Below are 13287 nucleotides of genomic sequence, written 5' to 3'. Positions count from 1 at the left end.
GAACAGCTCATTAAAGAAAAAACACGAGTGGAAGTGGAGCGAGGGACTTCAGACGGATGCGCTTCAATCAAGGATTAAATTCCAATCAATGGCTGCTTCTTTTTTTGCTCGGCGCATCAACAATCTCTACCTTGCTTTTAAACCTGTTGTCTGGTGTGTGGGTGTGTTTCCTGTTTTAAAGAACATAGCATTTGGACGTCATTTTAGGGAATGGTTTTGCATGTAGTGTTAGACAGAGGGGATACCTGAATTGTTCGCTTGACCGAAAGGTTTCGCAAATTTATCGGAATCTTATCGAGGTTTTGTAGGAATTTTATAAATTGCCCTGACATGCACCGAGGACACGCCTCCTTTATTAGAACGAACACACAATGTTTTTTTGGACCCGGCTCCAAAATGGCAGCCATATTGTAAACACTGAAACCAGAGCTAAATCTGTGAATCTTTATAATAAACCTGCCAGTTTTCAGGGCAAACAGCTGTGTATATGGAATTAAGTTTTTTATCCTTATAGAGTACAAACTTCTGTTGTGTTTTGGCTCGGGGAAAACAGATAAACCCGAACCAAAGAGTCGATCCTAGCATCGTAACGACAGCGACTGTTTCTCAGCCATCCCGAGAAGTGGATTGCCCAAATTCCCGCACGCCGCCACCGACTTCCCGACACCGAATAAGAGGTTATGCTCGGTGCGCTAATGTTCTGAGGCTCCACATTCCAGGAGCACAAAAATCTAGGAGCCACGCATGAGGAGGAATTTATAAAAGAAGCCAGACGGCGAGGAAAGAAGGACCGAATTTAATAAAGCTCAACAAGGCAGAAAGGATTGCGCACTCACTGAATGGAGATTCACTTTCTCCCCCCTTTCTTTTACAACTTCTGCCTACTTAAACACTTTTACGCCCCAACCTTTTATCTCTGGCTGGCTTCATGGAGAGAAAGAAAGAGACAGAGAGAAGGAAAAGAGACTTTGGAGGAGGTGGAGGAGGGAGAGGGGGATCGTTCGGATTTTTTTATTTGAATGTTGACCGAGGGTGGTCACCATCTGTGCAAACTGTCGGATTCTCTGACTTTTCCCTGCAGCCTGTAAAACGTCGGAGGAAGCTTCTCGTTCCACGGCGTCGCCTGCCGTCCGCCTTGTAAACGCTTCCTTCATTTTTTTGTTCATCACGTCCGTCTCTTACTCTCTCTCTCTACTACTACTACTACTACTACTAGATTGACTTTTTACCCGCCATTTTTCCCCTGTTTTCTTTCCCCTCTCACACGACACTTGATTTATCTTGAGCTCTACTCCGTCTCGCTTTTTCTCTCTGCATTCACGATGGCATCTGTTGCTTTTGTTTTCCTCGCTGGGCGTCATAAATCTGCTCTTTTTAGCCGGTTGGAAAGCCTCGTATTAACAGTTTGATGCTCAAACACTTAGTAAGACCACTGAGAGAGAGCGAGAGAAAAAAAAAAGCATTGTTTTGGCTGATGGAAAAGTGTTTCAGCTTTTTAAAAAAAATAAATAAAAAATCAGGATAGTGTTGTTGTTATGTCAATAACTCGCACCCTCTCCCTCCGTATGAAATAAGTTAATGATTTCCTGCCTGTAATACATTTATGAACAGCGCAGTGTCTTCTTAATCGCAGTAGGGATGCCAATTAAAAGAGAGCATGAGGGAAATAATTGTGATTCTCAGATAAAAATCCGCTCGAGAATGGGGTCCCTGCTGAGGAATTGTATCCAGAGCTGTAATTTTTCAGTAAAAAGTGACACACACACACACACACACACACACACAAAACGCGTTTACGCCCGCAAACAATGGCACTATTTTGCATTTAAAAAAGAAAAAAAAAAAAAACCTATAGAGCATGTTATCAGGGTAGATTAGAAATGAGCACTTTCCTGGTATTATTTAAAAGAAGCCAAAAAGTACGGGAGAAATCCGTTACAACTGAACGACAAACACAGTTACTTTTCCACTTTTCCATCTGACTACAAACCTGATCCCACTCCCTCCACCTCCCTCCACCTCCCTCACACCCTCCCACATGCACGTTAGCACGTCAACGACGCCCAAACTTCATAGCGTTGCTCTCTTTGCCCTTCACTAACTCACACACACTTTGCACAAGTGTGCGCCATCTGATACACCACACCAAGAAGCAGATGAAAAGCCAGACGAAAAGTTCTGGCACTTTCCAAACATCCTTCACTTCCTCTCACTTCCCTGTTCGGGAAAAAAAAATTTAAAAAAATCTCTGCTGTGTGAAGCTAAGCCAAAACAAACAAACAAACAAACAAATAAATAAATAAAATAACATTGTGTGTAGATGTGTTTTAAATTTAAGCATTGTGTGATTAATTATTATCGATTATTATTGTTATTATTATTATTATTATTATTAATTTATTTTTTTTTATATATTTATTTATTTAATTAATTAATTTTTTTGGTGTGAAAAACATAAAAATATTTCTTTTCTTTTTTTTTTTTGGAGAATTTACATTAGTTACTTTGACGTTTCATATGATTAAAATCCACCTGAAAATCATTTCAGATTTTAAAAAAAAGATCTCAAATTTGCTTTAAAACATTTTAATTTTTTTTTTTTTTTGCAATTTTGAAATAAGAGCTGAAATCTATTAACTTTTTTTAGTTTTAGGCATGTTTTTTATTTTTTTTATTTTTTTTTTGCTTTGTTTATTTTGTTGTTGTTGTTGATGACAAGTTGCAAATCTTGTCATTTTTCTCAGTGATTTATTTCACAGCAGCCAACCATCGGGAAAAAAGTGTCAAATATTCCATAACAGCCACCGCTGCCTCCATTAAAGATGAAGAGAGATAGCTAGTCAGATGCTAGCCATGTAGCCAGCGTTTGTCACAGCTTAACATGAGTGAGATTTTCCATTGGAGATTCTGTATTATCTGAGTTTCAGTCATTTATTTCACATTCTGTTCAAATATGTCTGACAATTTTGCTGACTAAACATTACTCAAGCTAGTCTGCTAGCCAGTTAGCATGTAGGTTCAGTAGCTAAAAGTGTCTCCATGACAACAATTTGCATGTTGCTTCATATGTAAGACTGAATTTCAACATATTTGGACTCAAATTTGATGACAAGAAATTGTTGGCTGCGTAAGATGATGTACATAAGGAAGCAGCTAGCGAGTAGAACTAGCCATATTTTCCAGCAGTGAATAATTGAATTCTTGATTCTGATTGGTCAGAAAGTGTTGATTCGTTTTCTACAATATTTACGCTCGAGAAAGCTGCATAGACGTTTATTTTTAATATTTCTATTGTTCAGAGTGTGATCTGGAATTCTCAAAATGTGACGAATAAATCAAGTTTCCATGTGAGAGAAAAGTTCCAATTAACGAAAAGCGGAGAGAGAAAGCGATTGAAAGAAGACAGATTGAGAGAGATGGATAGATGGACGTTCGTGTCCTGTCCTCGTAATAAAACGTCTAGACGCCAATTAACATCAATTTTCCTGAAGAATTTGTGTCATCGGCATGAAGCAGCTCCCTCTGCACTCCAGGGTCCTTTTTAAGACGCTCTCATATCAATCAATGCTTTTCTCCTCCTCTCACTCTCCTTTTCTTTAATTGAACTTTGTTTTCTTTTGTCGATCCCTGGCGTCGAGGGACACGTCTCGCTGTCCTCACTGTAGAAGCGTGTCCGGATCAATTCTGCGTTATTTCTTCCTGCCCGTTTTTTTTTTTTTAACTTCCTCCTCAAGACAAACGACGAGGGTTTTGAAGTGTCACCGTCATCCGTCTCTCTTCAGCCACGTACGAGCCTCCGATCCTCCGGGGACTCGTGTTCAGCAACCGTCATCCATAACACTTATTCATGCGCACCGCGGGTCATATAAATAAACGCAGCTTATTTGGAGAAAGCTCACTCTGAGGATTTGAAGTCAAGCATCCTTGGCACTCTAATAATGCTTTTTTAGACTCGACAGCACCTCGCTGATCGAGTTATAATGTCCGAAAAAGCTAAACGAGGGGAACAAAAGGCATATTTGCAGTCAAAATTGTCCCAGCGAGAAGCAGTTCGGATGAAGACACGTTGATGATGAGCATGTGGTAGCCATCGACTGTCCCAGACTGGTAGCGCTCATGGCTAACAGTAACACTGAGAGGAAGTTAGAAAGAAAAGAAAGGAAAAAAGCTGCTGATTCTAAACAAATATTCGAACTCGATTTAGCAATATTTAACGCTGGTGTCGCAGTGAAGTTCTGAGTATGAGCTACTGCTTCTGGGGAAGGAGTGTAGAACTGAAGCACGAGAATTTCACTGTATATAGATGATTAGCGCTCCTTACGGACAGGACAATAAACTTGAAGCTTGAACTTTAATCATATTTTTTTTAGCAAACCTGACAATTCTGCAGTTTTTAGTTAAGGACGTGGGGAAAAAACACAGAAGAAAAAATGTAATATATATATATATATATATATATATATAAAATACAGGGTTTAAAAAACGGGGAAAAACAATAAGAAAGTTGGATGATAAGAACAAAATTTGAAAACAAAAACACAAAAGAAAATATAAAAAAAAGTGGAAAACAATTTGGACAGAAAAACAAAGAAGAAAAGATAGGGAAAAAATTAAATTTGGAAGAAAAAAACACAGAAGAAAATAAATTGAAAAAAAAACCCCACAAAAGGACAAAAAGAGTTGAAAACAATTTGGAAAGAAAAACACAGAAGAGAAAAATAGGGGGAAAAAAAGAAATTTGGAAGGAAAAACACAGAAGAAAATAAATTGGGAAAAAAAACACAAAAGAAAATAAGTGAAAAAACAATTTGTAAAGAAAAACACAAAATAAAAAATAGGGGGAAAAAGAACTATTTTATTTCTTATACACCATAGCCAAAATGCCAACAATTAAAATTTCAATACTTCCCATTTAAAGCTTAAACGAAAAGCATTCCAGTTATCACTTTGTTCTAGCAGCTATAAACAGACATTCCCTCACTAAAAACAAACAAACTGCTTATTTCTGAAAACCCTCAGACCAGTAGCACCAGTATATTGCTTAATCAAGTCTGAATCTTTTGATTAGCATCAGCATTCCTTCTTTGCCTACAATGAATTCTTCCATCTTAAAAGTAACACAACGAAAGAATTCAGCTTGCCACTTTAGCGAGAAACAGAACCAGAAGTCCTCTGGTTGAAACCTTACTTTTACAAACCTCTGACACTGGAGACTCCTTCCCTAAATCCTGAATCGTTTCCTTACATAAAACTTCACCGTAGTCAGCCGTATCTATAGAAACAATAATGGATTTCAACCCGAAGCTGATTTGTTGATGTCAGAGCTGCTGAGAATGAATCGACGCTTTATGAGCAAATCTTCAAGAATCCGACAGCTTAATGGTTTAAATCATTTAAGAAAATGACAGCATTGTCATACCTTGTCCATGATTTTCACATTTTTGTGGTTTTCCTGATGACGTGTCCACAAGTTCTTTGTCCGAGATCATCCGCTCTGATAGACTACGCATGGAAAAACTGAATAATTTGATTGTAATAATTTTATCGTTAAAACACACTGTAAACAACACACCTCACCTACGGGAACAGCGGGCAAACGCGATACTACACATCCACGGCGTTTGTTCTGACCCAGTTCTTGTAATACGGAGTCAGTGCTTGCAAAACATCAAAGCCTCACGCCACTGTGGTGACTAATTCCTGTGGCTAAACGTTCACGGATGTTAATTGGAGCCCCAGAAGGGACCCATCTTGAAGGCAGCATTTACTCAACAAGCTCCAAGGAGCAACAGGAACCATTCAGATCCTGTTTAGACAACGTTCCTCGCTTTCGTCTCAGGGGAAAGGCGCGCTCAGGTATTTTCCACGCCACAATGCTCGGCCCTGTCTGCGCACTATAGGGGACGGTAACAGCGTTTGGGAAACAGAAAAAGGGGGACGAGGGCAGAGGTGTCCTGATAAGACGCAGAGCTATGAAAGCGTAGAAGCATGAGAAAGCAGATGGCCGAGCTGAGAGGCGCTGAAAGAAAGACGCAAGGCTACTATGTTCGAATTTTCAGGATTTCCTTTCAGTCATTGCTGGCTGTAATGGAGATGTATTATTTATAACACGCTTTTTTTTCTCTTTCTCCTTACAGAAGGCCCGCGAGGCGACTTATTCGGGATTTAAAATAGCCAGATAGAGTTGCTGGACAAACGACTCGATCCGGTTTAATCCGAGCGTCCGTATCGGTGAGTAACAATTCCATTGTTTTCAATTCATAAACGCTTTCATATTATGACTCGTGTCACAAATTGTCACGACTTCTTCCACTTCTTCATACTAATCACCGAGCTTCGATACACGCCTCCTCTGAGGCCTGATACGGTCACATGTCCTTGACGGCTAACTCTACATGATCTCCTTCTCTCACACATATTTACTGAAAGAATTTCACAGTTCGCTGTCATGGAACTTTATAGAATTTACTAGGAGGTCTTTTAGTCTTTTTATCGATAATATTAGAAAATCTGGCTGATATTTTAGTCCAAACTTAAGTTCGAACACTTTATTGCTGCTAGAAAAAGAGGGAAAAAATAAAGGTTTAAACATTTTATGGTGAAAAACGCTTCGTTACGCACAAACCAGTTCTTTTCTGTGTGAAAATGAAAAATTCTATTTTAATTCTATCATTTTAATAAATGAAACCTGAAGTTTGACCTCTTTACCTACACCACTAAAATCCAACGTTTAGTATAAAATTTAATATAAATTTTCATCCAAGTCTTAGTTGAAAGTGTTTTATTCCTTTTATACCACAGCCAGAATTTCCAACAATTAAACGTTTTATACTTTCTAACCATTTATAACCGTTTATTTTATGCTATAATACAAGTTCCTCTTATCACAGTAAGTTATAACAGCTATAAACAGTCGCTCCCTCACAAACATCTCTTGTTTTTCTGTCTTGAAATTAGCAAAAAACAAAAAGACAAAAAAAAAAGGCGTTTCTCGTAAGCGAGTGATCGAACATCCGGAAAAATCTCTGTCATAAAACCTGTAGTGCTATAAAGGCTATAAAAGTAAACGTTTCCTTACTTTAAAACATCTCCTGATCAGCTGTATTGGTGATAATAATAATAATAATAATAAAACCCCAGTTAGCTTAAGTCATTTCTATAAAAATGATAACGCTACGCATAGTGTAATTAGTCAGCTAGCTAGCAAAAGAATCTTAAAGCGTATTATTCGCTACCTACGATAATGTTGATAAAGTGTGTAAAAAATGTAAAATCTCAGACTGAACCCTGGGGTTTAAGGGGTTAAAGCGGGGCATGTGAGCCAGTTTTGTCGTGTTTTAGGGGGAAAAACAACTCACTGTTGTCGACAGACGGAATTTACAAGTGTCATTTATGAGGATATGGCGTATTACGGACTCAGATGTCAGATGGTAATGCTTAAATTCTCAAATTCCGATTTTCAAATGAAAATGTACTTCAGATTATGACGAATCAGATGTTGCAGGTGGTATAAAAACATCTTGTTTTTAATAAAACAGAGCTTTAAAACAACGGAAAATCAATACACGTCTATGAGGGGGGCACTTACTTTTGGAAAGGACGCACCGACGGACTGCACTGAGAAATCCCATAATGCACTGCAAATCATTTGGTCCTGTAAGGCGCTGTGTAGAGAGCAGGAAGCTCCGTTTTGGACACGAGCAATAGGTTTCTTTCACGAATTGCTAACATCTGCAACTATTATTATTAAAATGATGTGTCTCTGATTCACACATGCCTTCAGAAATCGTCCAATCATATCCAAGATATTGAAATCTCTCATATAATGGTTTTATTCTGAGATTCCTCAGCGTATCATCCATCAAAGATTGTGTCCATGTGGATTTGAGCCTTCTGTGGCGCCAGCTGATTTCAATCAATCCCACCTTTTTAACAAAGTAGGGGATTGTGTTGTGTTGTGTTGTGTGTGTGTGTGTGTTTTCTTCCTTTCTTTTGTAGTGAAGTCAGCTGTTTTGATGTAACAGGTATCTGGAAACACTTTGGCTTTCATGAATCGAGTCCTGGAATAATTGGGATCCCGATCGTCAAAGTGCGCTCGAATAAATTGCATCATCCTTGTGATCCAGCTACTGTTTCCTTTCAGATATTGGATGTTGTTAGGTAGTTGCCGTGCCAACGCCTGCTCAGGTTATGAAACCTGGGGAGCCGTTACAGAGCAGAAAGTATGCGCTCAGCATCCGGCGCCATCTTATAGAGAGCTAGAGAAAAGTGTGTATTTACAGAAAAATGTCCGAAAACACAGATAAGGCCACACACACAAGACGTGTGTGTGTGTGTGTGTGGATAACTCCAGGCCCAGGATGTGATGTAGCGGTGGGATCCGGACCTTGTGAAAATACCCTTTCACGTCGCCCCGTAGAGCCTCTCAAAGCCGTGGCATGGCGCCCGTGTTGCCATGGAACTTAGTGATTCACAAGACACATTCATCAAGGGAATTTCTGTGCGGTGTGTATATGCATGTGTGTGTGTGTGTGTGTGTGTGTGTGTGTGTGTGTGTGTGTGTGTGAGTGTGTGGGTTCAGTGGATACATCCTGTTTCCCAGGAGTCTGAAATGAAACCATACATTTATGACCCACCTCGTAAAGATAACACTCGACTCGGTCCAAACGCTCTCAAAACATCAGTGTAGAAATAAAAGAAATTGTTATGATTATTTTTTTATTATAGACGTTTTCATCCAAAGTAATCACAAAGCTCCGAGCAACAGAAGGTTAGTATCTCTATACTGCTTAAAAAAAATAAAACAAAAACACCCAAAGTGCCAAAAGATCACACTCAAAGGATCACAACCCTAGGTGATGGAATGTGTGCAAAAGTATGTGCCCCCTTCATAGACTCGACTTTCATTTACTCACGTTTGTCTGGTGGTTTTCTGCAAAGTTTTACCGTCACTCTCTGATCTGTACAATCGGAGGAAGAAAGAGTTCCTCAAAGGGTTCTTTGGATAGATTAGGGTTCTACTTCTTAACACTGTGTTGCTGGAAAACCTTTCAGCATTCAACAAAAAAAGTGAGGCTATTTTCTTATACACTCATGAAATTTGTTCTTAGCTTTTTAAAATAGTTAAAATGTTAAAATGCATGCAAAACATTTTGTCATAAAGTTCTACATGAATTTCCATTTAATGGACAAAACCCAGGAACCTTTTATAGCTCTGTAGTCATTTTTCCCCCTCCAAGAGTGTAGTTTCTTAAATAGGTGTCAATGTTTAAAGTTTCTTAGCTTCAAAACTTCTTGATAAAAAAGGAAACCCTTCCGTGTTCTACATGAAATAGGGTTCCACAAACAGATAAGGTTCTAGACTTAACCTTTAAGATCCTAAGCATGTTGTAAGAATTAGTAAACACTAATACTAATGATTTTGGCTACAACGTGGAATTTTTTTTACTAATACAACTAAGATTAGCTTCTTAAAAGGTTCTACACAGAACCCACCCTTAGAACAAAAGGCAGATACTGTTTAAAAAAAATAATAAATAAATAAAAATCTTTCGAGGTTCGTCATAAGGGACAAAAAAGTGTTGCTTTTTTAATATTTCTTTATACATGTATAGATTTTAAATACACTCAGAAATTCTCTAATGTTCTAAAGGTCTACTCAGAAACCTTTACATAAAAATAAAAAACTTTGACGGTTCTCCGTCACGTCCCCTCACGTAAAGACACTCATTTCTAATATTAACAGCAAATAAAACTTTTTCCAGTAGGATTAAATTACATTTCCGGCCTAAAATCAAATCGATCCTAGCAATCTAAAGAAGCCGGGTTGCTAAAAACTGCAGGCTAAAAAATGGCTAGCTAATTTTATCTAGTAATATTTTAAGAAATCCTTCCACGGGTAAGCTAATGACAAGTATTTGTAAAGAATACATATTTCATTAATCAGATCGTTTCATTTAAGCGGCTAGGTAATGATAGGTATCTAATTTTTTAAACGGCTAGCTAGTAATGTTTTGAGTAATATGAAACACAGAGACTTAAAGGTGAAATATCACACGGATTAAATCTAGCAATCTAAAGAAGCTAGGTTGCTAAAAAATGGCTATCTAGTAACACTTTGAGAAATAAACGTTCCACATGGAAGCTAATGACAGGTATATGTAAAGAAGAAGAATAGAATATATTTCACTAATCAGATACGTAATGTATTAATGAGCAATGTTTTGAGTAATATGAAACATCAGGAACTTTTAAAAAGTTTACACAGAGACTTAAAGGTAGGAAATGTCACGCGCTGAGCGCTAATTCAAGAGAACGTGTCCCAGTTTTCTTATGGTTTGATTATCTAGTCATTATTTATGATTTTAAGTCACAAACTTCTGATCTCTTGACTGCTGCATTGACCGGTTTATGATTAGGAGCTGTGACGCGAGTCTCTCCATAAGCACCTTATTACGTTATTACAGAGATTCCGATCAGGTGATGAACGATATTAAGAGGAACACAGATGAGTCGAGTGCATTTATTGGATTTTGCCCTGTGAGCAAACTAATAACACACACTTACCTCGTCCAATCAGCACGGACGCTTCCGGCGTTCAATTTATCATAAAACGCTTTATCTGCTCCTCCTTGCTTTAAAAGCGTGGTCTAATTAACAGTATAAAAGATGGATGCATGCATAATTGATACGTGTGTTCATCTGCTTCTCATCAGATGTCCGTAAAAGAAGGATTTAACGGTTATAAATATAAATGCTCACGGCACCCTGACGTGAGAGACTTCACTCTCCTCTCTCTCTCTGGCTAGGAAGGAAAAAATTAATGTGTAAAGTGAACAGTTTGTGTCTTATTTTAGTAAATAAAGCACGATTCGATTACTCTACCGACCTTGAGCAGATTAAGTCGCCGAAGTGCAAAGAGACGAAGACGTGAGTGGCCCGGGAGAACGTGAGTGACACGTGCAAATGGATGATTTATAATGGAAATCTGAAAAACAAAATAATAATAATAAATAAAAATGTTTGAAGGCATAAGGTGTGAATTACAGTAACGTAGGCAGAACAGAGCCGTGAAGGGAAAAAAAAGAGGATGGAAGTCTGTGGAAAAGTGTTGAAGGTTAGTGTCGGGGGAAAGGCGTGTGAAAAGACAAAACAAAAAAGTTTACGGAAAATCAATTTTTACTAATATTATAGTTTATTGTAATTAAATTAGATCAAAGTTAAGGCGAAGAATGACGGGGGAAAAATTTTTCATGACAAGCGCCCAGAAATAATAAATAATAAAATAATAAATAAATAAAAAAATAGAATAATAAAACAATAAATAAATAAATGTGTGTTTTTAGTTTTGATTTCTTGCTTTAAAAAATTTTTAATTTAAAAAAGTTGTAAATATTAACTTTTGCTTATTTCTTGATTTATCTGCAATTTAATTTAGATTCTAGTCATGTTTGATTTTCTGTAAATAAAACTGTTATTACTGTCTGAATAGCTGACAGGAGAATCGTTCACTAATAGCTCAGATGATCCTCATACAGCTGAATGAATCTGATCGGATGTTTTTAATAACGTATTTATAGCATAAAATAAAATAAAATAAAAAATATACAGAAAGCCGTTTTTTTCGGAAGCACTGCACATGAAGGTCATATGTTTAACGAGCTATGAATTAATTCATATCAGGCTGTAATGCAGTGTGTGTGTGTGTGTTTGTTTGTGTGTGTAGGGTGTAATATTTTTGGTGATTGATACTGTTGTATAACTGATACTAGAAACCACATACATCTTTGTGGTATTTATTTATTTATTTATTTATTTATTTATTTATTTAAAGAATTAATTATTCCAGAAAGATGATCAGGAAATCTATCAACTTTTAAAACTTTCCACATCTTTAAAAAAAAATGTGTTAAGCAAACTGAAACTAAAACTTTTTTAGTTTCTTGTGTGTGTGTGTGTGTGTGTGTGAGTGTGTGTGTGTTTATGTGTGTGTGTGTGTGTGTGTGTCATTGTCAAAAAGTACATATTATTTCCGATGTCATTTACGTTATAGCGGTTAACGTGCAAACGTAGATCAACATCAACAGTAGTGGCTGATTCACAGCTTGCGTGTGTGTGTGTTTGTGTGTGTGTGTGTGTGTTTATGTGTGTGTGTTTATGTGTGTGTGTGTGTTACATGTTTATAGTACAGTTTAAAAAAATGTTGAGTAATTTGTTTAATATGAATTATGTTAAATGATAACACCAGTGCAAAAAAAAGATTGTGTGTGTGTTTACATGACAATCAGCAACTGTGAGCTAACGAGGAGTCTCAGTGCATTCTGGGAAACGCGTCCATGGTGACAAATCCGGGAGCTGATGGTGAGCAAAAGAAACAAAGAGCCAATGTGTGTGAGTGTGAGGGCCTTCTCATACACACACACACACAGAGGCAGCAATAACGTGAGCTTAATGGCTCATGTCATGCCAACCGGCTCATAAACCGGGCACGAGAAAATAAAACGACAAAGAGTTGAGAAAATTCCCACGCTCTCCAGGCTGCAACCTGTGTGAGTTTGTGAAAATCGGATCAGATCCGAGCGGAATACGTCTGACTTGCGTGTGGCTCACACTCACCAGGAATGAACAAGACTCGGAAAAATGTGTTTGTGTACAGATCTGTGGTGTGTATTGTGTAAAAAGTCAGTAGCATGTGTGAGTAAGGTGTGTGTGTATGTGTGTGTGTGTGTGTGTGAATGTCTTTTCATGGTAGGAGTCTACAGGAAGGGTCTTAATCAGACAGTGTTTGAGAAAACACTCAGTATTTTTTATTATGTCTGGCTTTAAATCAGCCAAAACGTGTTGTTTTATTTCGAAAACACAACCAGGGTTGCCAGGTCCATGGAACTAAAGCAGAAATAAAACCCTTATCTCTGAGTGCTCATGTTATCACAATCTATCTAATCATAATTAAATTTAAAAAAATATCGAAAAGAATCATAAGATTCACAGTGCAGAGTGGACACGTGCATAAGTATTGACCCCCCTGGAACTGAAAGGGATTTAATTAGGATTACACGTTGTGGATTAGCCCAAAAAATCCTTAATATTAATATTATTAGAAAGGTCTTGGCGTTGTGATGTCGTAAATGGATTAAAAGAAAGATTTATTTTAATGTGTAAGAAAATAAAAGACTCAAGAAAGTGCTGTGATAAAGCTGGCCTGGGGCTAGCTGAAAACAGATCGTCCTGAAGAGTTTTATTCCCTTTATTTTTATTTTCATTTAGTAATCATGATCCTTTTTCTAG

General features: G+C 37.5%; 1 long non-coding RNA gene across 2 annotated transcripts in view; it reads left to right on the top strand.

The window, feature by feature from the left end:
- LOC131370990 (uncharacterized) overlaps nucleotides 1-13287 on the top strand; it is a 60941-nt gene that overhangs the window by 32131 nt on the left and 15523 nt on the right. For both annotated transcript variants that reach the window (XR_009207487.1, XR_009207488.1), the window contains exon 3: nucleotides 6138-6231. This is a non-coding gene — a long non-coding RNA (uncharacterized LOC131370990). The remainder of the gene's footprint in view (nucleotides 1-6137; nucleotides 6232-13287) is intronic.

The sequence above is a fragment of the Hemibagrus wyckioides genome, linkage group LG20, assembly GCF_019097595.1.
Source record: "Hemibagrus wyckioides isolate EC202008001 linkage group LG20, SWU_Hwy_1.0, whole genome shotgun sequence".
In the NCBI taxonomy this organism is placed as follows: domain Eukaryota; kingdom Metazoa; phylum Chordata; class Actinopteri; order Siluriformes; family Bagridae; genus Hemibagrus; species Hemibagrus wyckioides.
Note: the sequence above shows the minus strand (reverse complement) of the source record. Positions and strands in the feature narration are given on the sequence as shown.